We start from the raw sequence: 27,493 nt of genomic DNA, 5'->3' as shown, positions 1-27,493 counted from the left end.
AAGAAAGCCAGTAGAGTGAAGGCAGCTTTTCTTATTTCTAACTTGACATTGTTTGAAGCCAAGTAAGTCCAAAATGCTTTATTGTCTAGACCTGACCAAGGTCAAGAAACATGGGTAGAGACATTGCTCCTTCCTATGACTATGTAAACCAAATTTCCCTAACAGTATACTGATTTCCTACATTAGATCCTAAATTTAAAGTACCAACCTTCTGAACCACGGTTCTTAACCACTTAGTCTTTAAAATAAATGCACAATCTTTAAACAGCAGTTAAAGGATCAGGATTTATATGATCACTCAGCATATTACAAATGGGTATTGACCCCAAATCCCTACACAAACTCTCCCACTACCCACCAACATTTCATTTTATAATAAAATATTTCAGAGATTCTAAGTAAGGTTGTGTGCTCAGTCTTCCATGATGAAACTCCCTATGCCAGTTATTTCTACAATTACTTTGCAGAACAGAAACTTAACATCAATCTAGTTCATGTATGAACTTCATGATTCTCTTATTCTATTGTAAATACTTTAGAGCAGCATTTACAATGGAATAAGAGAATCATGAAAGGGTGTATACTCTCCAATCTTTTAAAGTACTACTGGATTGAAAGGCACTCATCTTTTTCAGTTGCTTCACAATCAGAATGGTCATTAAATGCCATTAATGGCTCACTCATATCTCACTGCTTAGTTCGGGCCAAAAAGATCGACCTCCTACTAGAGATGAATTCTAATCACACTTTTTAGAATACAGTTAAATTGACAACATTTCATTTTCTGCCTCAATCTATAAAATTCTGAAATTAGCACAAAGTGGATTCAAGACCCTATTATGGTATGGCTTTCATTTAAAGACCATTAAAACTGACTAAATTCCACATCCCATCCCATAATAGATAAGTGGGCATGTTTTTCAGGGAGGGAGGCTCAAGAACTAAAGCCTTACTCTTTCACTTACGTATATGACAATATGCCGTAAGAATATTAAAAGGCAGAAAAGCATGGAGTGTCACTTTACCAAATAAATTTTACACAATCAACTTAGAACATTCTTAAGGAACGCTTAAATAAATGGAGAAAATGGATGCAAAATTTAATAGTGAGAAGAACAAGCATCTCCACACCCAGTGAAGTAACAGGTTTAGGCTTGTTTGTACAGCTCCCTAAAAATTAATCTGAGGGAGTACAAAAACCAAAATTCATAAAACTGGTCAAGAGTTGGATGGGAAATGTTTCATTCTAGATTAAAATGTCTAGTCATACAAAGCAGATTATTACACTTAATAAACTTACCAAACATTTTAATTTACTTTGGCATATTGAATAAAAGATGCTTGGATTAAACCAAACAAAAACTATGATTTGTCCCCAAATAATGTTTTAAAATATTTAAGAACATCCAGCCTCACTATTGAAATTTCTAACGTTACCTGAGTGTTTTCATTTTTTTCAAAAGTGGTGTCATTTTATTTGCCTCTCAAGGAAAAAAAAAACACACAAACCCATAAAACTAAGCAGCTAGAACACAGCATTGTAATTTGCGGGAAAAGGAACACATTTTGGACACGGTTTGGGGGAGCCCGGTGTTTCCGTGTACACAGAAGCAGCCCGGAATGTGCCGCAGACGACGCGCTGCACGGGGTGTGGAGGACCCGAGCTGATTAGATTACCACAACATCAGCCTGGGGCCGCCATTTTTAGAATCTGTAAAGGACAAAAGAGGGAAATTGCCCTTTTTCCTCCCCATCTGGGAAATGAAAGGAAAAGCCGGGCTGTTTTCCAATGAGGTGTCGGTGTCTGCAGCCCAGAGTCGACTGCACCTCACTCCATTCTCTCCAAGGTCCCCAGAACGCCCAACACCTTACGTATTCACAGCTCTGCAAAGGGGGCACCGAGGAAAATCGGGGGTTACTCTGCAGCCGACTCCAGCGGCTTCTCCGGCTGGAGATCGCGTCCTGCTTAAGGCGGCGTCCACGAGAACTAAGGCCGACGGAGGAGAGCGCTCGGACTGCTCGCCTCTCCCCCTTCCTCAGCTCGGCACAGGGAGCCGTTTGTCTCCGTTCCGTGCCTGCTGCCACAGCGCTGGTGCCAATGCCTCCGTCAAAACAGGCTTTTCTGAAACGTGCCATATTGTGGCCGCTCAGCCTCCGCCGCGGCGAAGGGCAGCGACAATGCGAGCGGAGTGGGGGAGGCGACTGCGAAGGCTGGGCGCCGGGCGCCCACCTCGGGGGGGGGACAGGTCCGGGCCCCCCACAAAGGGGGACGGGACCCAGGGCGTTCTCTCGGCCCCCTTCGCACCCACGAGGAAAGGACAGCAGGGGCCGCCGGCTGAGCAATGGGAGAAGAAAACGGGGCCTGTCCGGCTCTCCGGCACCTGACCAAGACCCACCGGCAGCGCGCCAGCCCCGCCGCTCCCCGGGCGGCCTTCCCGGGCCAGGAGGACGGCGCCGCCTCCCTAACTCCCGCTCCCGGGGGGTTTAACTGCCAGTTTCCCACTCCCCAACCCTAAAACCCGCCATAATGCTCCCTTTCCAGGGACAGGGAACAGAAAGCACCAACGCGATTCAAGCGAGCCCGTCTCGCTCCACCCCACACACCTGAGAGTCAGCGTCGACCCCCGCCCCGGGGACACGGAGGAGAGGCCCCCTCCGCTGGACACGCGTCCCTCCGCCCCACAAAGTCCCAAGGAGACGACAGGCACTGACCTGGGGTGTTCACACGCCAGACACCCGAACCCCGTTATGTGCTCGACCCCCAAGGAGTCTCTCCACAGCTCTACGACCAGACGACCCCTCGACAGCAGCCACTGCGGACGCCGGACCCGGCTCCACACAACCCCTCCCCAAACAGCAGCGCGCAGCCTCTCCGCCAGCAACCGAGGAGCAGGGGAGGGGGCACCGGGATGGTCGGCAGGAACGCGGCGGCGACGGCGAGGCTGCTCGGAGTGTCTGTGCCCCCTCTGCTGCCGCTCCCGAACTCAGGCTCGGTCTCCGACTCGGCCCCCTGCGCCCGCTCAGTGTCACTGCCTCTCTCTCTGGGAAAATGGCGGCGACGGCGGCGGCGGCCGCGGCGGCGGCCGCGGCGGCAGCGGCGGCAAGTGCACGGGGCCCGCCCGCCCCGCTCTGCAGGGGCAGAGGGGGAGGGGACGAAGGTGCCTGCCGCCATTTTGCTTGTGGGCTGCCGCCCGCCGTTGCCTCTCCACAGAGGGTCGAAGATAGTCAACTGGAGGCAGAAGGGTGGACAGAATCCCCGTCTTTTTCACAACAGATGCTTTCAACAATTCACGGAAGGTTTGGGGAAGTTGCGCTATTGGGTAGGATTGGTTCTTGACTCCTTTTCCCTGAGTAGCCCCCAGGTCTGGATACCGGTGAGCTCGGGCACTCCACTCCTGGGTGGAAGGATAACCGGAGGCCCTGGGAACGACACCCCCTCCCGTCACCTTCCCAAAGCAATGCATTTCCTCCCAGTCCTCGAACCACCTCAGTCCCGACCTCCCCTCCCCCTCCCCACTCTGGCCGCCAGCGCCGGGTGAACTCGGTTAGGGTGGAAATCGACGCCCACTAGGGGCTGAGGAGGCTCCAGTGCGCAGGCTCCGGGCACCGGATAAAAAGCGGAGCTGGCGAGTCCAGCGCCGTCTCGATGGAGGAGAGAGAAACGGAAGAGGTCGGGGGGAGAAGCAGCGGGGAAAATACAGCCACCGTCAGCGCCGCCTCCCTGCCACCGTGTATCGGGGTAAAAAGCTGCCGTTGCTGTCGGTGCAGTTGCCGTTGCTGCCTCCTACTTCTCTCGGCCCAGGGGAAGGATTTCCCCGCCGCCGGCGGGACAATGCGGGGAGGGGAGCGGGAATTCCTTTATGTGGCGGTGATTCAACGGGGGAGGGACAGAGAGACGGTTATCTCGAAGAAAAAATGGGGCAGGCCAAAGAATAAAACAAGGGTTTCCCCACTAAAATGGCATGGTGATTCCGGCTCTTGTTTTCGGGGTCTTTCCCCGAAATGGCGGTTTCCGTCTTCTTGCCCCTTAGCGACCCAGAGCGTTTGATGAGCGGAGTGGGGAGAGGCAGAGGAGGTCCTTTCAGCCAATCAATGCTTGATGTGTTCTGTCGGGCGCGTGGTGATTGGCTAGCGATGACCTCATGCTGCAGCAGCGGGTGGGGCCAGGGCCGTCGTGGGAGGCTGTTGCAAAAGCGGAGAGGGAGAAGTGACGATGGTGATCGCTGCTCTCGCGGCCGATATGGAACCCAAGCAGTGGCGAAGGGGAATCTCAAGGCTCTTCCCTGACATTTTCTCCTGTCCCTGCGCGAGGTGAGGGCCCCGGCTCGGCCTCTGCGGAACTTTGGGGCGCTGGCGTGGACGAGGAGACACAATTTCTCCCGTGACTTTTGTAACTGCGTCAGGGCAAGATGGCGCTGGGTCTTCTTGGGGCGCCGGGGGAGAGGCACGTCCACCGCCGCCGCAGCGCATGTGACCGGGCTGCATTCCTGTGGGGTTTGGCTCAGACCCAGGGCCGGGGCGGGGGAGGGGAAAGGGCATGGGCGGAGGAGACTGTGGTGCGGTCGGCGCCGGCGGCCTGAAGAGGAAGCGATGACTGAGCGCGCGTCCCCTCCCCCGACGGCTTAACAGCTGCGGCTCCGGCGGGGGAAAGCCCCCGGAGAGACACTCCTTTTGGGGTGTGACGGCGGTTGGTGGAGGAGAAGTTTGGGCGCCCCGTTTTCTTATCTGCCTTTCTCCCTGCAAAGTCTGCTTACGTAATGTGGCCGGTCCCTAATGTGGAAGTCGGAATCAACTGAGTCCTTGGAGGCCACTGGGCTCAGAGAAAAGGAGAGACGCGCTCCGTGGCCGCGGCCTAAAGGAGTAGCGATTATTTTCGTAGAAAACGTAGTTTCTAAGATCCGAGTGAAAATTCTATAAATGTGGAAGCCGGCGTAAAGAACACCCAGGAACACTGTTAATTTCGTAAACGTTGTAAGAAACCAAAGCATATGTCGTCTGAATTCTGAGGGCCCTTTTCAAACTTTCGGTACCTTCCGTCTGTACTTCCCCCCACCCTGGACCCTCCCTAGCTTTGTGCTCTGCGAGACTGCAGTATCGCCAGTGGGTTGGTTTTCTCTCTAAATTTAGGCGTGGCACGGAATAAAAACTGCTCGTGTAATCTGAAGTTTTAAGGCTGTTTTCAATACTTCAGTCTTATATTGTCTTTCTCTTGCCCTTAGTGCGGTTTTTAAAAATAAAAGATGAAATTATAATCACTTGGTAAATGTTACGATTCTTGCACCGTTAAGAAATATTAAAACCTGCTTTTTAAAAAATTGTTCAGTTACAGTTGACGTTTTCTCTAAGTTTCCGGTGTACAGCATAGTGGATAGCCATTTATGTAGTCTGGGCAGCGGCCCCCTGGTTAGCACTTGCAGGCGCTATAGGTAACTGGTGCAGCAGGTGTACTGTAGTCACGGCTGTGACTAGTCTGTGACTGCCAATTTGTACTTCATCCCTTCACCTTTTTCACCCCAATCTCTTTTCCCTTGGGCGACCCTCAGTTTTGTCCTCTGTATCTATGAGTCTATTTCTATTTTGTTTGTTCATTAATTGTGTTCTTTATATTCCACTTAAAGGGAGATCATACGGTATTTGTCTTTCTCTGTCTGACTTATTTCACTTAGGGTAATACCCTGTAGGTCCATCCATGTTGCAAATGTAAGATTTCATTCTTTTCTATGACCAAGTAATATTCCATTGTACCACAATTTCTTTATCCAGTCATCTCTTGATGGGCGGGCACTTACATTGCTTCCATATCTTGGCTATTGTAAATAGTGCTGCAATGAACATAGGGGTGCATATATATTTTTCAAGATAGTAGTTTAGATTTCCTTGGATAAATACCCAGAAGTGGAATTGCTGGATCATAAAGTAGTTCTATTTGTAATTTTTTGAGGAACCTGCAAACCATTTTCCATAGTGGCTGTACCAATTTGCAATCCCACCAACAGTGTAAGAGTGTTTCCTTTTCTCTGCATCCTCACTAAAGCTTGTTTGTTGATTTATTGGTGATAGCCATCCTGATGGGTGAGGTGAGATCTCGTGGTTTAATTTGCATTTCTCTGATGATTAGTGATGTTGAGCATCTTTTCATTTGTCTATTGGCCATATGTGTGTCCTCTTTGGAGACATGTCTATTCAGGTCCTCTGCCCTTTTTAAAATTGGATTGTTAGTTTTCTTGGTGTTTTATGAGTTTTTTATAAATTTTGTATATTAATCCCTTATCATAAGTATCATTAAAGCCTACTTTAAATCACTTTTGTAGAAATGTGAACTTTAGTTTTAGTTTTTGAAACCTTGCTAGGTGAAGATCTCCAGCAGTTCAAAAGACCTTAAGGTCTAAATTCACAGACATGGAAAGAAAGACTTGATTTTGTTTTTGATCATTCCCTGGTCAAACTAGTGTAGTTGCCATCAACTAAACGAGAATATTTAAAAGACTTCTCCTTGGATGGTGTCAAGTGAGAGTAGGAAGTTATTCAACAAGGACATTTGCAACTGAAACCCAGTTTGCTTTTTGACAGAACCACCTCTTGTTTGGTGCTAGGAGGAAATGTTTGCTGGACCTGAAAAGATAAGTTTAAACTGGGGTCAAAGTTGTGCTATTTCCTTCAGTCTTAGTTGTATTATAGACTTGGTAGTTTAAAAACAAGATGGAGGTGTTTAATTTGTGTGTACTTACTAATTTTTGTGGCTTTCTTTTTTAGTGAAGTAACAAGGTAAATGAACTGAAAAGTCAGTAATTAAACTGTAAATATTAAGTAGTACAAAGATTTTAAAGTTCAAAGCTCTTTTGTTTTTGTTCACTCTAAATATAAAATGGGCATTTTGCGGGTAAGAACTCTTGAATAACTTCAAGGGTCTGTGTGTTACATATAAATTATGTCTCCTTTACCCTCAATAGCAACTTTTATTCCAGCTGAGAATTGAGGGACTAATACGAAGTCAGTAGATTTTAAGGTAATTTTTATAATGTTCCTAGCTTTACTATGCCTTAATAAGGAAAAGAGGCCTTTTTTCAAGCTAATGGAAACCAATCCTTGATTTGTACCTTTAATAAGCATGTGCCCTCGTTTCTACTGCCAAATCCATAAGCCTGTTGAGCTCTAGTTTTTCTTTACATTCCTGTGGAATTTTAAATACTATTTGCAATTACTTCCTTTCTTTGAGTACATTCTTGCATTATATGTTCTCTGGGCGATTTCATTTGTATCTATTATTATCTGATAATGCCCAAATCTCCTTCTTAGAGGTGCAGATGCAGTGTTAAGGTTTACAGGGGGTCCCCAGGCTTCCTGGAGTCATAAAAATACTAAGCTTACTACTTGATTCCTAGGAACTTTATTCACCCATTCCCTCAAATTTATGTTGTTTTTCATCCTACATTTCATTATTTAAGTAAGTCATACCCCAATCTTCCTTTCCCTATTTCTGTTCAAATCTAATTGGGTTCATGTAGCAAACATCCCCTGATGGCTAAAATGCATACCATCTCAAATCCAGAGCTGTGCTGTTTCTTACCTTTGTCCACAATACCTGAAGTGCCTCTTCCCACTCCTGGATAACAACTTAAACCTTTGCCTTTGAAACTCTTTTAAATCCCTACTCCCAAGTAAAATAAGCCATTCTTTGGTGATCCAACCCAATGCTTGACACTGTTGGCCTGCAGGTGTTCATGTTTCTTTAGAGAATGATAACAGTTAACTAACAGACCATGCAGTCCAAACTGTAAACTATTCACTTTAACTTTTTCAAAAAAATTTGCCCATCAGTTTGGAGACGAGGTGAAAGGTTGCAGAGGCTCAGGCTAGGTTTCCTCTTATAAGATGAGTAGGGAAACGGGGCCAGCCAATGGGACAGAGATAATTCTGCCTCCAAAAAGGTGGAAAGAAAAAAGCTGGCCTTAATATTATTCAACATCGTGTTTCTCAAATCTAGAGGGCATTTTAACGTACAAACTTCAATGGTATACAAAAACCAGTTGTTACTTGTGTTTATAATTCTTTGATTTGTTTAGGGTTTATCACAGTATGTAGTACTGCTCGCTCTGATACTGGAGGACCTAATTTGTTGTGCTCGCTCTGATACTGGAGGACCTAATTCGTTGTGCCTTTGAGTTTAGTTTTTGTCACTTTTCTTCCTGACATAAGTGTCAGTGTTCCAGTCTCTATTAGCTGTATGTGTTTTGTTTGTCATTAGGTTGGCGTTCCAGTATCAGGGCTTATGAAAATTGTATGTAAAATGAAGCTCTGCAATAAGACTGTTAGGAGACAGATACAAGCATTATAGCATAAACATCGACGATCCTTTTGTCTGCTCTTAAAGCTTTTGGGGTAAAGTTTAAAGTAAGAAAATAATCAGAATTAACCTATGACTTTCACTGGATTTTGTTTTTATATGGAATTTTCTTCTGCCCCACCACACCCGCCTTTAGTGTCTTCTAAGTGTAGAATGAAAAGATTTGTATGTGAGAATAGTTTGAACTTATACCATTAAATATACCTTTAAATGTTAAACAACATACATAGCCTGATTAGTATAACTTCTGAAAAATGAGTTAAATGCTATCTCTTTCTTCCTGGGCAAGGTGTTACTCATGTTAACACTAAACCAGGAATCCATGTTTGTAAATAGTAGTCAAAAAACTTTCAAGGGTCATGGATACTTTGAATCAACTTGAGTTATTTTTAAGAAGAGATAAATAACATGTTTATTTCTAAGTATCCAAAAAATATACTTTGAATCAAACTTGAGTTACTTTTAACGAAAAGTAATGTATATTTCTAAGTATCAAAAAAAAAACCAAAACATTTTCAAAGTTACCTGCTCTCTGCCATCTGAAAAGATAAGTCACTTAGTCTCCTCCCTGTTAACTATTTTATGTTTAATTCAAGTTTGAAACATGTTTAGGAGGGAATTTGGTTTGGAAACTGAAGAAATTAAGAGTATTCTGCTTCCACTTAAATGAAGCAAATAGGAAGGTAGCAGAAATTTACAGAGCCTACTCTCCTCTGGAGTGATTTAAGAGTAGATTTAGTAAAAAGGGCTTTTTAACATCCAAGGTAAACTTTAGTGTCGGAGCCAGTGATAAAGAGCTGTAAAATCTTTTGCTGAGCCTTCATTTGCTTGAAGGAGTGGTAGTTTAAACAAAACAAAATTTCTGAATGGACCTAGTTTATTGACTCCACTAGTCTTATTTTGTGATTGTATTGTGTGTTTGTTTTTTTTAAGAAAAGTTTTACAGCCTTTTTTCTTCATTGCTTATGTTTCCATAAGCATTGAAGGATGCAGTTTCTCTTGTATTTTTAATAAAAGAAAATTGGGTTTGGGGTTTTTTTTGTTTGGTTCTTTGTTGCAAGCACACCACAAAGCAGAATGCAGCAGTCAGCATTGTCTTTGAGGTATAGAACATACCTTCAGTGAACAACTATCTTTTATATGGTACTTGTCCAAAATAAATTGGTTATCGACCTCTAAGGTAATTGGTGACTCATACAACTGAAGCTTAAATTCAGTTAAATTAGACATTTATTTCTAGAGATATTACTTTATTACCTAGCCTCAAAAGTATTTATTTTTTAAAATTCCCCTCCCAAAGTATATTGATATTTGTGTCTCAAGTTTAAAACTAGATTCTGGTTTTTCCCCTTCAGTTGTTTTCTTCCTGGGACCAATTGGAACTCCAGCTCTAATTTCAATCAAATAATTTGCTTTCCTATCATATTTCAGACACACAAAATTTAATTCCTAGCCCTTACATTTTCGGTTAGGTTGACAAGGTAAACTACTCAGTAGTTAGAACCTTTGAAGCATTTATATCTAAATGTTTACTTGATAATTTCTCCCAGCCTTTATTCTACCTTTTAAATTTCAATGCCACTTCCATTTCTTCATATATAGCTTGGTGTGTTGCTGACAACTTCAAATAAATATCACTGGTTAAGAAGTGAGAGTATAACAGTTGGAATTAAGGACTGAGGAATTACAAGTTTTTATTTTGATTTTTTAATTAGCAAGGTGTGCCATACCAGGTCATTTCGATACTAGTTTCTGAGAGGTGGGGGGGGGGGGATTACAAAAAAACAGTGTTCTCTGAGTGCCCAGAAACATGTTTGATGCTGTTGTGTTCCTTTATCTCCGCTAAATGATAATCTAATCCAAGGTGGCAGAGCAGTGATTTCAACACCTGTCTCTAACCTCACCAAAGTTCATATTCCTTGTTCTAGTTATACTGTGTGAATGAAGACTTAGTTTTGAGCTGAGACACAGGACAGTGAAGTGTGTTAGGACTTATTTTAAATCTTATCTACCTTCAACTCAGAAGGGACTGGCTCTTAGAACCTTTAGTGTATTTGGAGTAAGAAGAGCCTGAATGAAAGAGAAGGAATACTAGAATAAAGCAGGTATATAAGACATTGCAGAAACATCCATGCTTGTTGCTTGGAGAAAAGAAAGAACTGACTTTGAAGAAAAATAATTATTTAACATTTGTTAGTCTTGAAAGATACAATCAAAGCTTAGCAAATTCAATCTTAATAGACAAATCTAGCAAGAAAGCTGACGTGTCCACATTTTAGACATACAAGGAACTGATTCCATTTGTTTTTTTTTAAATAGCTAAATTATATGCTGGTACATACTTACGTGAGTCTGGTTAGCCATAGTAAAAATAACATTTTTTTTAACTATCCTAAGGAATACCTTTTACTAGATTTTTCTATAATGCACAGAAAAGGTCTCATGTTTAAGTATTTTTTTTAATGTAAATGATTTTCTAAGGAGTGTAAATTTTTTTGAGCCAAGTTCTGTTTTGTTTTAGGATTTTAGTTTGTTTTTAAAACTGAGATTTTCAGTTATTCTTCACCTGAGGAAGGTTTCCTCTTTCCTTAGAAAGTAAAATAGCATAAATCACTTCCCAAAATTATGAAAACCATGCACTTGTTTAACCCTCTCCAACTAGGTTGCTTCTACCACCAATGACTTGATTCCTAAGAGGCAAAGTAACATGGATACTTTGTGAGCACATGAGATGGTTTAGCAATGTATCAAACTCTGAATTTGTATAAATTGCTATTAATTTGTTAAATACTTGACTTACAGCAAAGTCAGAACATAGCAACTAAACTAGTAGGAATTTATAAACCTCTCCTTTTACATATAAAAGTGCATTCACTGTAGCTTATTTGCACCTCCATCACATACTTACTCCCCATTGTGCCCAGTGCCTTTTTCCTAATGTCTTTCTTACAAATTTTAATATTTTTAGGTGAAGAGAGAACTTATTCTTCCAGTGTAGTCTAATCCCTAGTATTCAAATTTTTAATGAAGGAAGGCTATGCTAAGATGACAGCTCACTCCTGAAGAAAACTTATTTTGGATAAACAAGAAATGCCAAATTATTTTTTCTCATTCTGTACAGTAGTATAAACTTGAAAAGGCAGCAAAAATACTCACTTTTCTCAGGTTCATATGATAATAGTATGGTAATCTAGGCATCACTCTCCTGTCCTAAACACAACTTGTCTAACCACATCTATGCAAGACATTCTGAAGCTACTCTCTACCTTTATTCCCACAGTCTCACTTTATGGTCAGTTAAAGGGCAAATGGGAGTAAAAAAGATAAGAGGATTCATCAAATGAATGATTGAAGAATCCTTTAGAAAGTTGAGTGACTGAGGAGATATTCTGCCAGTAACGTCTGAAGTGAAAGGTTCACTTATGCCTGCTTTGGATTTTGTGTCTAAAAGTTAATTGTCTCCCTTTTTCCACAAACTCAGCCTTTAGTGTAAATTTTGTTTTTTCTAAGGAATAAGAAAAGTCTATATGCAATTATTTGTGTTTGTAACATTTTGTCCAAGTTCTGTATTACGTGCTCCAGATGTGGGTGATCTTATATAATCTATAACATTTGATTACTTAGAATATACCTTCTTAAAACTCCTTGGTTTATATGTTAATACTGGTTGCTAGTTGCCACTTCTGTCCTTCCTGTTTTCATTAGTTGCTGTCTTCTGCTGCTTAATTTTGGTAGTTCCCAGTGTTATATCCCTAGCCACCTTTTCCTCAATTTTATTAATCAGTTCCACACACCTTTACCTATTGATGACTCCAGAATTTATAACCTCTGAACTCAAGTGGAACTACTAAATATAGGTACATGAGATTAAATAAATTTAAAAATGTTAACAAATTAAACAAATTCAAACTTCTTTTCTCTCTCAACTTTTCTCCTTGTGTTTCATTTTTTCCTTAATGATTCCACCCTTCTATCTTAATTCATATGATCAAACATCTGTCCAAAAGTCTTTTTTGCTTAAAACAAGTAGTTCACCAGAGATTTGAAGATAAAGTCCTTACACCCTATGACATGTAAAGTCTTTCATCTGGCCCCCACTTAGGAACCTCACTCAAGGACAGCACCGAAGTTAAAATGACCCAAATTTGAATGTCTGCTCTTCCACTTAAAGTGAGACATTAGGCAGTTTGCGTTTTTGGCCTCAGTTTCATAATCCATAGAATAAGTAAAATATTAACTGTTTCATCTTAAATAATTAGAGATGAAATGAGAAATAAAAGCTCCAGGAGCAATTAATTGATTTGTAGTAAACTCTCAATTATCTTTGTCTAGGAAAATGAGACATTTTCTTACTTTGTTACTTCTGTACCTATCACACTATCGTGCTTATATATTTTTTTTTCTGTTTATCAGATGTTCATAGGCAGTGCCTCATTCGTCTTTTTAGCTAATGTGCAAAGTTCTTGGCATCCAATAGGCATTCGGTTTATGCACTAATAGCAATGTGATTTGATGCCAAGTGTCTGAAAATTTTGCCATAGAGCACCATGTTTATGGTGATAATAGCAAGCCAGTTGAATGTATAATTCGGTGCAAAATATTCTGGTTGATTCTCTACCATTATATTATAAAACTTTGGGGTTTTCCCCCATTTTGTAAACACATATTTTGCCAGTATTGTTAGCCTTCAAATCTAGTTTCTGTCCATTGTGTTCCTCTTCCCTCTGATATTTGTACTGGTCATTTTACAAGCTAAGACTGGTCCCTACTCCATTGGTTTATAATGTGGTTTGGGATTAAACCATGTGAATAAGTACTATAATTATACAGCCAGGAACCCCAATTCACAGGTAACGTGTTTCACAGAAGAATTGATCTTTAAACTAGAAGGCAAAATATTTGTGGATTTCAATAGTGAAGGAGTAGGAGCAGTAAAACAAAGTATTTGCAGTCAGCCTGACTTTATGTGCAAAGGTACAGAACAGGAATGGAGAATGTGTTTTAAATAAACCAATTTGACTAGGCTTGCACAGGTACATTGATCAGATTGGAAAAGAGGGTGGATTGGACCCAGATAATTTCATTATTTTCTTAAATTTCAAGTCCTTTTCCCAATGAGTCTCAAGCCATTTCTTACTCATTCTTTTTCCTTTCATGAGGTGTGATCAAAAAATACAGTGGACGCTGCTGCCGAGTGCCATCCAACAGAAAGGCAGGGACCTTCAATCCGGGAAGCAGCACGTGGAACCTTAGTAACTGACAAGTTTCAGCTTGTTTGGTGCAGTCAGTCAGGTGTGAGCTACGTTGGAGAGAAGGTGTGTTTTAAAGTGTGCCATAAAGCATGGATCACGAACAACACATTAACGTGAAGTTTTGTTTCAAACTGCAAAAAAGTGCTGAAGAAACACATGAAATGTTGAAATTAGTTTATGGTGAGGCTGCAGTGACGATGAAGACGGTTTCCACTTGGTTCGAGCGATTGCGTAATGGTCACGAATCGGTTGAAGAAGAGAGATTGGAATGTCCTTCGACATCAAAAACCAAGAGAATGTTGAAAGAGTAAGTGAAATGATCCGATCAAACAGGTGATTGACTATTAAGGACATTTCTGAGGATTTAAACATCTGAATTTGTGACATTCCATTCAAAGCATTTTAACAACATTTGAATATGAAGCGAGTGAGGCGAAATTTATTCCACGCATTTTGACTATCGAACAAAAACAGTATTTGTCAATTTCATCAGAGTTGTGTGGTCATGCCAGTTCAGATTCAGACATGTCATCAAGGGAGATGAAACTTAGGTCTATGGTTATGATCCTGAGACCAAGTTTCAGAGTTCTCAGTGGAAATCACCCAGTTCTTCTCATGGGGTAAAAGCATGTCAATCAAGATCAAACATCAAGGTGATGTTACCTTGTGTTTTTTGACCTGGATGGAATTCTGCAAGCTCTATTTGTACCCAGGAACACTGCAGCGAACTCTGAATATTATAAGGCTTATTAGAGCGTTTAAGAAACGATGTGCATAGAAAACAGCCTGAAAAATGGACAAACGATTTCATCCTCCATCATGACAATGCTCTGTCACACATATCGCTTCTGGTACGACACTTTCTGTCAAAGAAAAACATTACGTGTCCTCATCCACCTTATTCACTGGATCTGGCACCATGCGACTGCTGGTTCTTCCCCAAAGTCAAAATGACCATGAAAGGTAAGCGTGTTGAATTGATACAGGACATTGAGGCAGCCATGACAGTGCTACTAAAGACACGAAAGAGAACTTGCAGAACTGCTTCAGAAAGCGACAAGAATGATGGGATAAGTGTGTTCAAAGCGAGGGGGTAGTATATTGAGGGGGATTAATGGCAATGTGTCTTTTACTGTAATAAATTTTTTTTATTTAAACATTCACCGTATTGTTTGATCACACCTTGTATTTTGGGGAAACGACTGACTTTAAGTGTCAGAGTAGGCCTGGAACCCAGATACTGCTCACTAACTACAAGTTTAAAATTGTGAAGAGTCTGTCAAGTACTAGGTTACAGGTCTCATTCCTTATTTCAACTTTAGATCGGATTAGGGTTAGGAAAAAACATTTGATTTCTTACCACATTTTTTCTTCCTGGTTTTATGTAAAAAGAGGGAATGAGAGAGGTAGTATGGGCTTTCGTGTCAGACTTCCCTTCCCAATTAGCTCAGCACCTTTTTTGCAGTGTACATGATCTTGGTTGACTTCATCTGTTTTCTCATCTGTAAATTGTTTGTCTGCAAATGTGTAGCTTAGTGCCTAACAGCGTTAAATGATGAGTAATTGATAGCCATTGCTATTAAGAAACATGAATTTGGGAGTTCTGGCATTTTAAGTGTTATGCTGGGAATACACATAGCCCAGGCAGTCTGTGTTTATACTTCTGTATAGCAAAAGCTAGAACTTACAAGTTTGCTCCTGTATCAGGAAATGTTTTTCTTTCTTTCTTTTTTTTTTTTTTGCGCCAAAAGGAAATGTGTATTGACATCTGTTTTTGTTTTGTTTCGTTTTTTAATTAAAATTCTAGGCCCCAAAAATCTTTTATTAAAATGCTTCAAATTTCAGGTTACCATTTTTGTTTATATTAGTACATCTTAAATTCATCATTCCCATGTAAAATGCGTATTTTATAACTTTAGTACAAGTTATGCACAGTTGGCAATCAGCAGAAATTATCAAATTGTGTAACATATATATACACATGCTACCTTTATATGACCAAGACGTTAGTGTTAAACCAAACACTATCAGGCCATATAAAACTGCTATAAGAAAGTTGTAGTGATTATAATTTGAAAATACTAACAGTTGTGATTATAATTCCCAGGTGACTTTCATGTTCTCCATTTTAAAGTGTATATTTAGAAGGACTTCATGGATTATTTATATCTCATCCATTAATAGATCTGGGAGTATACCCGTAAGAAACCAAAAGCAACTTACTATGTAATAGCACCCAAGTTACGACATTGAATTTGAAGAGGAAAAATACTCTCATTTATTTTCTTTATATATGTAAATTTCTGTAAATGGCTAGTTTTTCTTAGAAATGATATTTTTTGCCTGGGAAATTTCCATATTATTATAAGTTTTGACCATTTCTGTCAACCATAACATATAGTAAAAATAAATGTTTGATTTAGTGCTTTTAAGTTACAAAATCTCCTAACCTGCATCCCATATCCATCGTTTTATCAACCTTTTTAGTACTTAACATGGGAGTTTTACTTCTTTACAAAAAGGGTTTGTCTGAAACTAAAATACACGTTTCTCAAGTGAATTTTTTAAAGATTTTTTTTTTTTTAAATAGATGTCTAAGCTCTTATTTCAGCATGTAAGATGTCATCAAATATGGTGCAAGTGCCTGGCCTGTGTATGCTTTGTATTTGTATTGTGTGCTTAAAATTTTGTGGGTTTTTTGGGTGTTTTTTTTTTTTTTAAGGGATATAATTTAATTTAGAGATAAAACATTTGAAACGCCAAATTCATAATTTTTAAATATCTACAGTTAGCTAAAGTTCAAAACCAGCTAAGAATGAATACCATTTATACTTAATGTATGTCAGCTGACCTTAAATTATTTATCTTTACCTTTATATGGCGTATGTTACACAAATTAGATTTTAGGGATGGAAGAGATTTACTTTTGATTTAGTCCTCCTTTTGCAAATGAGGAAATGAATAACCATGAAGATAACTAGGATTTAAGTATTATACTTTGTGCTCCTAGGCGTGATCAAATTTGATCTTTTTCCTCCGTTTTTATATGAATCCGTTCACTTAATGCTTATGTAAATAAGTCGTTCATTTTTGTTTTCAATACTTTATGTATCCTGTCTTACTCTCCTGGGTGATCATTCAACATAGAGTGAACACCTAATTTTTAGTTCCCTTTCCCCTTTTTTTCTACACTTAAACTCTACAGACTACCCTCTTGATCAAATACTGTTCAATTTCTGTAGTTAATGCAACAGTGTATATACCAGTCTACAAATACATGTGTATCAAAGTGTTCTAAATTTGTTATTCTTATCTCTGGAGGGAAGAATCAGTTTTATTTATAACTGACATATCAAACTGGTGTTATAAAAGCCCCCAGTCTCTGTAAAGATGATCAGGACTTGGCATAGTTAGATTGAAAGGGAAATGAAGACTTTCTTAAACTTTCCTCATACTGAGCTACAAAGTAAATGAACCTTAAATTACAATTAGGTAGTAGATTGCTTCTTAATTTATAGCTTTAGGTACAAATAGCCTTCTCTGAAATTAAAAACAAAACAGAAAACATTGAAGTTAACAGGGAAAATTTATGTCATGAAAATTAAAATGATCATAAGACCATAATAGCTGTGACATATAGTTATTTCTGTGTATCTCTGCCTCCTTTTTTCTATCAGCTAAATGGGAATTATGAAATTATGTTCAAGGATAAGGACTAAACTCTGAGAGTAGTTTAATTGGAGGCCTAGATGAAAGTGTAATCGATTTTTTTAAAAAGATTAAACTCTTTAAATGCATAGTTAAGTTTAAAGTTTACTGTACAGTATTGCTTGTGGAAGAGAAGCAGCTACTTGGTTTTCTGTGCATAAACTTTTTCCCTCCCACCAGCCCTTGCCATCATGTGTTCCCCCCGCCCCCCCAAAAACCCAATACTTAGGTTATGTCTTCCATTTTTAAAACAGTGGAAGAAGTCATATGTTCCCTGAAATAAATTTTATAATTGTAAATAAATTGAAAGTTTTTCCTTGCCATGCATTTTCATGGAATAACTATAATTTGTGCAAAAATTAAAATAGTCTAAAATATGAATTAGCAAAGTAAAATGAAGGAATCAAATTGCAAAATCAAGTCGTGGAGTGAGGCTTGGAGAGACAGGAAGAAAACAGTTAAGTATTCATATATGAAGTTTTAATTCAGTTCTTTTAAAAGGACTTCTCAGTGAAAAGGGTTTCTTCATCACAGTCATAAAACTTGGTGTTTTAGAACTCAATAATTACAGCCAGACTAAAGAACTTTTTAAAACATGTGGCTCTAGAATATCCAAATGAAGGTAAATATAGGGTATTGGCCCTCTTTAGATTGAGGGAGTCGGAAGAGTTTTGACATCACAGGCTATTTGGACTTAAAGCTATGAATTTGAAAGTAGAGTGATTATTCGTGTCCTTTTTGCAGCCTCTCCCTCTCACTGGCAGAACTTATTTCCTTGCTTGCTCATTCTATTTGTTACTACTCATCAAGGAGATATTATGTACCAGAAGGCTTTTAGCTACTTAGAAGAAAGGTGCTTATAAGAACAGGGTAATTAGTATTTATAATATTGGTAAACAGTCTTTGTCAAGGTGCATGGGTAACTCATATATTAGTAGCAGTCAGCGAGCAGACAGCTTTGCAACAGGCAGGTTAGATTTGTTCCTTCTAAATCAAGGGCTTCTGCTTCATAATCTAGATCTTATGTCTTACAAGGAGCCTTTATAGCAGAATGGTTAAGATAGAGAAAGCTCACATTCTGTGTGTCTGGAATACAGAGCCACTGTTGGAAGATAGGATAACTTCAAGGATTTAGGACATAATCAGACAGTGCATGTTCATACAGATCTTTAGGAATCAATAAAGCAAAATAATTATGAAACTTCTGGGTTTTTGGTGGAATGTAACAATCCAGTATGTATGAGAGACACTAAAAAGAGGTGACAGGGCTTTAGAGCTAATCAAATCCATTGGTTCCTAGACTTTGGGGCTTCAAATGATAAGAAATGTGGAAACCAATGTAGTTGCCAGTTTGTGGTCTCTAAATAGCAACACTAACCCTTGGTTTTAAAATGTTTAACAACAAATAAAGACATAGGCAAGTCCATAAAAATACAAGCATTATATTCAAAGAATTTCAAAGCATTACATACTTACAAAGAAATGGTAACAAATACGAAATAGGATTACAATTTTGTGGGGCTTTTGTATATTGTGTGTTTTCATAGAAATGGTCAAGGAAATAAAGTAAAATGCTTTCACAAGTTCTCTCTGGGTTATAGGCTTACAGGTCGATTTTTTACAATAAGCATGTATTAGCGGAAAGCAAACTTTTTCAAAGGTGTTCGTTCTAGTTTGTAGAGATGTGGGAAACTGCCTGTAAATTAACTAACAATGGGATACAAACTAAAAGCAGTCAGTATGGTCTCAGTTTATCAGAAACATACAAATCACCCTCAGGTCTTTAACACCATGTCCATTATGTCCCTAAGTAATGTCCATTCTACCTTTTTATTTCTTGGTCTATCTCCCCTTGTCTTCACGACTGCCTCTACTTTAGTTCAGGTCTGATAGTCAGTCCCCCTAACATTTGCCAGATAAAATGTGTGTGTATGATATATAACTATGTAGTGACCTCCTAGCTTACTCTGGCTTTAGTCTTACTCCTTCTAATCAATGTCATTCTTCAAAGTGATTTTACTAAAATGTGAATTTGATCTTAACTTGAAATGCTTTTTAATGGATTCCATGCTCCTTAGGATGCCATACCAGGCCTACTGTGATCTGGCTCCTGCCTTTTTCCAAAGATCCGGTTGTTCCTTTTGCTTCCACCTGTATTATTACTGCTTGATTCAGTTGCCCAAACTTACCTTGTGATTTCTGACCTCTTTTCTTTTGTATATACTACCACCATCTCGTCATGGAATAACTCTACTCTCCACCTGTGGATTCATCCTTCAGTTCAAGTGTTTTTTCTCTGTGAAGCTTTCCCTGGTGTTCTTCTAAGAAGTCCATTGGTCTTTTATAATTCCATGTACCTTTTACCCAACTCTATTATAGCACTTGTTGCAGTTTGTTTATAATATAGAATCTCTTCAACCTGCTAGAATGTGAGCCCTGAAGGGCAGTGTTTACTTGCATTGTTTCCCTCAGATAAATGTGTAGTGCTTGCATTAACACCTAGGACATAGTAAGTGCTCAAGTAAATGTTTGAATGAATTAATTAGGTTTCTTCTCTCTTTGGTGTAAGTATAAATCTGCAAAATAGCTGCTAAACCTAAATTGTGATGAGAATGAAAGAGGGTTAGAGATGTATTTTTATATATGAACTGAAATTTGCTAATGATTTGTGCATAAGAGCAAAGCCATCCTTGTTCTAGAAGAAAATAATCGGACATCCATTCTTAGGTTTCATCCATTACAATTATCTTGAAAAAGTAATAATCCTCAGTGAAACATATTCTGGTACTTTTGCAGATAAAAGCTGCCTCTTATAAAAGTTTTAGATTGTTTTGGGGCAAATTGAAAATTCCCATCCATCTTCTGATGTTTGGTTATAAATTTTTATTTTTCAGGTTTGACCTGCCTTTCCAATGCATAATAACAATAAAGATAACTGTAAAGGTACTTTAACATAATTGCATTAGACAACTTTCTCATAGCTAACTTTTCTAAACACTTCAACAACCCTATTAATAGGATGGAAGTTCAGGGCTAGATGCTGGCATCTCATTTCAAAAGAACAACTATGGTTCCACAGATATGGATGGAGATCCTTAAAGGCTTACCAATATGCAGCGAGAATCCTGGGAACTAAACCGGTGTGCCCCAAAATACATTTATCTCTGTATGTAAAGTTCTTTAGCCTTAATTCTGAATGGTTTATAATCGATAGATTATTTTGTTAATACCAATTTTTATAAAGTTGAATCCATTAATGTACTAACCAATCCCTCCCACAACACAAGCAATTTTATATTTCTAAGTGTTAGTTGAAGGTACTATATCATAATGCACTTAATTCTCAAGGCAGAACTTGGTTACCCATTTCTAACAATCACATTTTCATTGAAGGTAAATTCTTAGGCCGAGGGTTATATAGGTCATGGCTACCTAGTCTTTTTTTTTTTTAATCCACTTTTTAATATTAGTTTCTCTACTATACATGTTAAAATGCTTCAAGTCAGTGGTTCCCAAGCCGGTTTGATCACCATAATTATCTGGGAAGCTTATTAAACATTTCTGGGCTCCACACCCAGAGTTCCCCAAAACAAGATGCTAGGTATCATCATTCATAATTTTCTCAGAATGTAGCAATTCCTGAAGAACCATATACTGAACTACTTATTGTGACACAGGAATCTGCATTTTTGACAAACCTCTCATCCTCAGGTATTTTTCATGCAAATGCAACTTTGAAAAACATACAGAATGAAGCATTTCACTAAAATGTCTATATAGAACTACAGTGCAAAAACTATTTTTTCATTTCTTTTGGGGGGAGTGTTAGTGTAATGTTAGACCTCCAACCTGAGAAGCTTGGAGGTGCTATTGCCATAAACCATTTCTTACATTTCTTGGAGATTTCATCAGAACAACAAAATACTTTTCTAAAAACTTTAGAATATTCTGATGAACTGAACTTTCTCTAGCAGATGTAGGTCAAGTCTTGTTAGCCTGTGAACCTGTCTTTGTTTAGGCGTGTTTAGGTTTGTTGTGAAAAAGAAGCCTTATTTCTAAACTCCTCCCAACTTTACACACGTATATACAGAGGGTGCCAAAAAAAAAGTATACGCATTTTAAGAAAGGAAAACTATTAAATTGTAATAATGTATACTGATAACAAAAGATGAATAGTCACGTTGACTCCTGCAGTTACAAGTTGTGCTCAAAGTGGTTACCATCAGCGTCCAGACACTTCTGATTATGGAGAACTACTCCTTGAGCAACGTTGACCAAAGTGTCCACTTGTATACATTTTTTGGCACCCCCAGTGTGTGTGTGTGTAAAGGGGACACAATGACATTTCATCGTACTTTTTCAACTAATTAAGATATTTAGACAATGTGATCTTTTAATTAGGGTTGTTTTCCCTTAAAAGTGAAACCAGTAACTTTAAATCCCAGAAGTGCAACTCCCGGTAGAAGGAAGCATCACCTCATTTAATATTAGTAACTTAACAGTGGTAGATCTTAAGAAATTTAAATGTCATGAGCTAGGACTACGATCCACTTCAACAGAAATAAAACATTCCAGTTCTAATGACAGCAAATATAGTATTCTCAATTCCACATGTATGTTTTATTATAGTATCGTGTTCATCTGGCAACTTTATGAATATAATTAAACTTTCTACATAAACTCCTTGGAGATAATGTACTGGCTGAAGAGATATATATGTCTTTCCTTCATAATTGGATGAGTCTTAAAACCTGTCTCTCATCTTGGTTATTGTGCCTTCAACCTGAGAGACATTGGCTTGCTTATTAACAAAATTATGTGTCTTTTTATGAGGGGATCACCTTGTAAGTAATATAGCTATCTAACCACTATGCTGTACACCTGAAACTAATTAATATTGAATGTCAACTGTAATTGAAAATAAAAAATTAAAAATATAATTCAGCAAAACATTAAAAAAGTTGTATTGATCCCTGTGTTTGAGGTCCCCACCTTTGGTAAATAAGCATTCTGGTAATAAACTGTGTGTGTGTGATTCTACGAATACTCATCTTTTAGTTTTGAGTAACTTACACCATGGTCACTATATTATCCAGAAGATTAATTAAGAATAGAAAAGTACAGTGCAATTGTTCCTAAATCAAAGTTAAGCTCAACCAGGTCTTTCCCGGCTGACAACTTCCAAGCTAGTTACCTTAGTTGTATTTCATGGATCCTAGCTAGGGACAGTGGGAATCTCCTTCATCCATTCGTGGGCATCACTACCATGTTTCCCCGAAAAGAAGACCTAACCGGAAAATAAGCCCCAGCATGATTTTTCAGGATGACATCCCCTGAACATAAGCCCTAATGCATCTTTTGGAGCAAAACTTAATATAAGACCCGGTCTTATTTTCGGGGAAACACGGTATTTAGATGAAGAGGCACTTGGCTACCTTGATAGTCATAGTTACTCCCTATGTTACCATCACTAATTTTGGGGACTTTGGTTTTTTTTTTTTTTCAAGTTCAGAGTTGTGCCAAATCGGAAACCAAAGTAGTGCACTAGCTTAGTCATTAGCTGCAGGATTCTTTAACCTGAAAGGCACAAAGACAACACAATTGCACTTAAGATTATATGGATAAGATAAAGAATTGTGAGATAGGAAGAAAAAAAAATTTTAAGATGATTATACTTTTAACTACCCCTGCCCGATAAATTCATGACTGGAGGGACAAATTAGATGTGGCATTTAATCCTTCCAACATTCCATTGTGTTAATCATTCTTATTGTTCAAAGAGGCAGTGAAGAGTAATTTATGAGTGGCTGCAGTTATAAATAATACAGTATGTAAGTACCCAAGGGTGGAGATAAAGATGGAGTTAACAGGTATTAAAGAGAAGAACTTGGCCTTCAATCTTTGTTATTTATTGTTTTTATTTCCCCTAGAGACTCAACTAAAGTATCACTGTTCCTAGAGCCACAGTTTACACAAGTGCCAAATACATGAACAAGAACACCCCATTAAAATTCCTCTCAAGCACTAAATCTTAAAAGACAAGGTGTATCTGGGCTCTCACAATGGTCAGTCTAGCTCCATTCAGTATAAGCTTAACAAATACTAGTGGAGACCGTATTTGTCTCCACTAGTATTTAGGATTAGCCTAAAACCTCCTAAGGTATCCAGTGTTAGCTGGTGTCTCCCCCTTCATATGCATGCATTAGTTTGCCCAACAAGTGTTTGACCTTTGTTTAAATAGCCACAGTGACACTGACATAGTTTATTGTATCTTTGGACCTTTTTTTTCCCTCTCTGGGCCTCTAGCACTCAACATGTCCTAAATTGATTTTGTCCCATAAAACATGAGTAAAATGAGGAATTGGGTAGATAGGTGGCAAACAGTATAGGTTTGCACACAGCTTATTCCATAAGCAGACTAAACAAACAAGCCATTTGAGAAACATTTTTTTTTTTAAATCTATGGTAATATTTTCATAAAAGAACAGTAATTTCCATTGTTAGCTACTAGAATTATACTGGCAAGTTTTAGCTATTTGAGATGTAAGATGTTACATGAAGAACTACCGTGTTTCCCCCAAATTAAGACCTAGCCGGACCATCAGCTCTGATGTGTCATTTGGAGCAAAAATCAACATAAGACCGGTCTTGCTTACATTACATTATATAAAACCCGGTCTTATATTAAAATTAAAGTAAAATAAGACCAGGTCTTACATTGATTTTTGCTCCAAACGACGCATTAGAGCTGACGGTCCGGCTAGGTCTTAATTTGGGGGAAACACGGTATAAGATTATATACATGAGTGCTGTACCCATGTTGTAATAAACTTAAGTCTCAGTTTATTTCTTCATTATAATTTTTTTCTTCAAGGGTATATAGTGTGAGTATATTTTAACTTGCTGTATTAATTTGGTCAAACAGAAGCACTTAGTGATGATTTGAGGTGCATTATGAGGAAGACCAAGTTGAGTTGAGTATCCAGCCAGCACTTTTAAGTTACTATGGTCATGCATGCAGTTGAGCTTTATATACCCTTTTTCCCATTAAGGACTAGAATAGGAATGGGCAAACTACAACAAACAGCCTGTGTTTTTATAGTCTGGGAGGTAATAAATGTTTTTACATTTGTAAAGGGTTGCTGGGTGGGGGGCCCAACGTGACTAAGACTGTGGCCTGTAAAGCCTAAAATATTTCCTGTGTGGCCCTAGACAGAAAAACAATTGTGGGTTCCCGGACTAGAGCAATTAAAGGAGAAGTATTTTGAACTGACTTCTAAAAACAAATGCTCAAATGGCAACTAGTAAGCCAGAAAGTCTGCTGGTCATCAAGTGATCAGTCAGTACGTAGAAAAGAGCGAAGCCAGCTTAGATCACTGGGTAATGAGTAGGCAAATAACATATACACGTCACAGCCAGTAGATGGAGTAATATGCCATCAGTAACATGAATTTATAATACCATGTGCAAATTTTTTTTAAAAGATTTTATTGGGGAAGGGGAACAGGACTTTATTGGGGAACAGTGTGTACTTCCAGGACATTTTGTTTTCCAAGTCAAGTTGTCCTTTCAGTCTTAGTTGTGGAGGGCGCAGCTCAGCTCCAGGTCCAGTTGCCGTTGTTAGTTGCAGGGGGCGCTGCCCACCATCTCTTGCAGGACTCCAGGAATTGAACTGGCATCCTTGTGGTTGAGAGCCCACTGGCCTACGTGAGAATCGAACCGGCAGCCTTCGGAGTTAGGAGCATGGAGCTCTAACCGTCTGAACCACCGGGCCGGCCCCTTCTACAAAATTTTTGATATATTTAAACTAGTAGTATAGGGCTTTATACCCCATCTTAGCAACATACATATAGGAAGAAATTGGAATTTTAAAAGATACATCACAGCCAACTAGCAAATACAGAGATGTTAGTACATACTTCTCTAGTAGTTTTTCTTAGTCTCTTACCTGCCGAGTGCTAGGTAGTTGGTTGTACGACATTCTCTTAAGTCTCATGTTGGTAATAAGTCTCTTATTTTTAAAAGAAACAGAAATTAATAGGATTTTAACCTGTGAACCAAGGCCTGTATCATGTTCAGTAGTAAAAAAGAATTCTAGGATAAGTGACATTAATAAATGGAAAGAGATTATTTGCTTCCTCACCGGGAAAACTTAACCTTTAAAGATGGCACAAGTTAAGTTTTAATGCAATGGAATCACAAATTATTACAAATACTTTTTATTACTTGATTACTAATAGAGTTGATCACACATAATAAACATTGTCATGGTTTTCTTTTAAGATGATGGACTCTTCAGTGAGGTGTTAGCATTTTTTAAAGCAATTGCCAAAGCTGTATTTAGACTTAAACACTGGTCATCAGTGCATCCCATACGAAGCTGCCCATCTTGGGCAAAACTCAGGCCAAAATTTAAAACAAGGCTGTGTAATTAATCACGTTTCCCAAAAATTTATTTCATGAGGCATTAATAAGTAATGTATATTTTACAGTTTCACAGGAGAGACTGAATAGGGAGTTTACAAAAATAACTTACTTTGTTCACAAAATCCAATGCTATCTTTTTTTTTTAACATGGTAAAAGAAACACGAGATCAACCCACTTAACAAAATTTGAGGTGTACAATACATGTTATTCCTCCTAAGCTTTTGTTTCTCACTTTCAGCTCTCCAGTCTTTCTAAAAATTTCCTCCCTTAACTTTTTCTTATGTAAAACAAATTAGCAGTTGTGGGCAATACACAAATTTAGCAAGTATATTCTTATACTTGTTAGGAAACAGCAAATATGATCAGATTCTATGTTCTTCTGTGTGGCATTCACTGATCCTTGGTGTGAGGTGCCACTGGGTATAGACAGCAATAACTCTAGCTGCCTGTCACAGAGGGACATAGCTATAAATGAAACAGAGTCTCCATCTAACGTCTTTGGGGAGCGTCTCTGGATGTATGTAGCCAACACACTTGACCAGGTATTTTGGCAAGGTGTGACTGCAGTACAGGGTTTCATTTTACATCTTGATTCAGGTCCTGGACCTGTAAGGGCTGTTTGCCAACTCCAGCACTTTTGCCTCAAAGTAGGCCCTTAGTCAACATATTAACCAAGGTAATAAAGAATTGTAAATTTTAATCATAAATACGTGAAGAACTTTAAACTGGTTTAATAAACTTGGAATACATTATCTCTGAGCCTGAACACCTTTAATAACAAAGCATTTGTGAAACAGGTTTTTCTCCATCCAGCATATGTCATTTCGCTGTGTTGCTCCTTTATAATACAATAGAACTTAAAGAATTCCAAAACAAATTAGCATTTTTGCACATCATTCAGTTTGGTGGCTGTGGTGCCGTGCCTCCGTATTTTCCATCTGATTCTACAAAATACACAAGTTGTCAGGATAGCCTAGGACCAAACAAAGTTTTTGATATGTCTCTAAGCCAGTGTTCCTTAAAATGTGATCAACCTGAATCAGAATTACTGATGGTGCCTGTTTAGCATGCAGATGACAAACCTACCAAGTCAATCAAGTCAACCCTATATGTATTTTGAAAAGGTAACTGTAATCAAATTAATGTTCCTTTTTCAAGATACTGAAACTGCAGTGAAGAAATTGTCTCTGCTTTTAAAATACAATTATAAGAATCGATACCATAATACTAGACTCCTCACTTGTGGGATATTTTATGAAACCCAGATCAATATTTTAACAAGCCTTTTGGAATGCAAATACACGGTAGAGCATGAACAATTGTAAAGAGTATTTGAGCATCATGGATTTTTGTGGGGGGGGCAGGGTGAGGGAGCTATGAATTTACCCTGGAAACGTTCAGGAAAAGGTAGGGGAGAAAACGGCTATTTTGAGCTAACACAGAAGAACTGGATTGCATCACATCTGACTGAGATTTGACAGTCTCTCTCTATTCCTTTGAGCAGGAAACCTACATTAAAGGCAATGGTATAAAAATATTTAATTGTAGGTCAGAGAATAATACCATTTTCAAAGATTAACTGTGGGAGAAGAGGACTCACCTAGTCAAACAAAGGCATTAACACAATTTTTATCTAAAAGGAAGTTATCTACATAATGGGTTTAACAAAAACGGATAACTGCTACCCAAACGACCGTTTGTTGAAAGGCTTTAAAAAAAAATGTTGACAAGTTACATTGGTATCCTGTGAACCCACCCACA

General features: G+C 38.8%; 1 protein-coding gene and 1 long non-coding RNA gene across 4 annotated transcripts in view; one reads left to right on the top strand and one right to left on the bottom strand.

The window, feature by feature from the left end:
* Positions 1–3,397, bottom strand: part of KMT2E (lysine methyltransferase 2E (inactive)) — a 76,359-nt gene extending 72,962 nt beyond the window's left edge. For 2 of the 3 annotated variants that reach the window (XM_081079969.1, XM_081079971.1), the window contains exon 1: positions 2,713–3,397. The gene's annotated coding sequence lies outside the window, so the exon portion shown is untranslated. The remainder of the gene's footprint in view (positions 1–2,712) is intronic. The other variant, XM_081079970.1, reaches the window with a different exon arrangement.
* Positions 3,398–4,176: 779 nt separating this feature from the next.
* On the top strand, positions 4,177–22,346 carry LOC308510551. The gene is made up of 3 exons (XR_013995366.1): positions 4,177–4,311; positions 13,504–14,559; positions 19,585–22,346. It is a non-coding gene; the product is annotated as an uncharacterized lncRNA (long non-coding RNA).
* Positions 22,347–27,493: the final 5,147 nt, after the last annotated feature.

This window comes from Rhinolophus hipposideros, assembly GCF_964194185.1.
Source record: "Rhinolophus hipposideros genome assembly, chromosome: 18".
NCBI classification, from domain to species: Eukaryota; Metazoa; Chordata; class Mammalia; order Chiroptera; family Rhinolophidae; genus Rhinolophus; species Rhinolophus hipposideros.
This window is presented reverse-complemented; position numbering and strand designations above follow the sequence as displayed.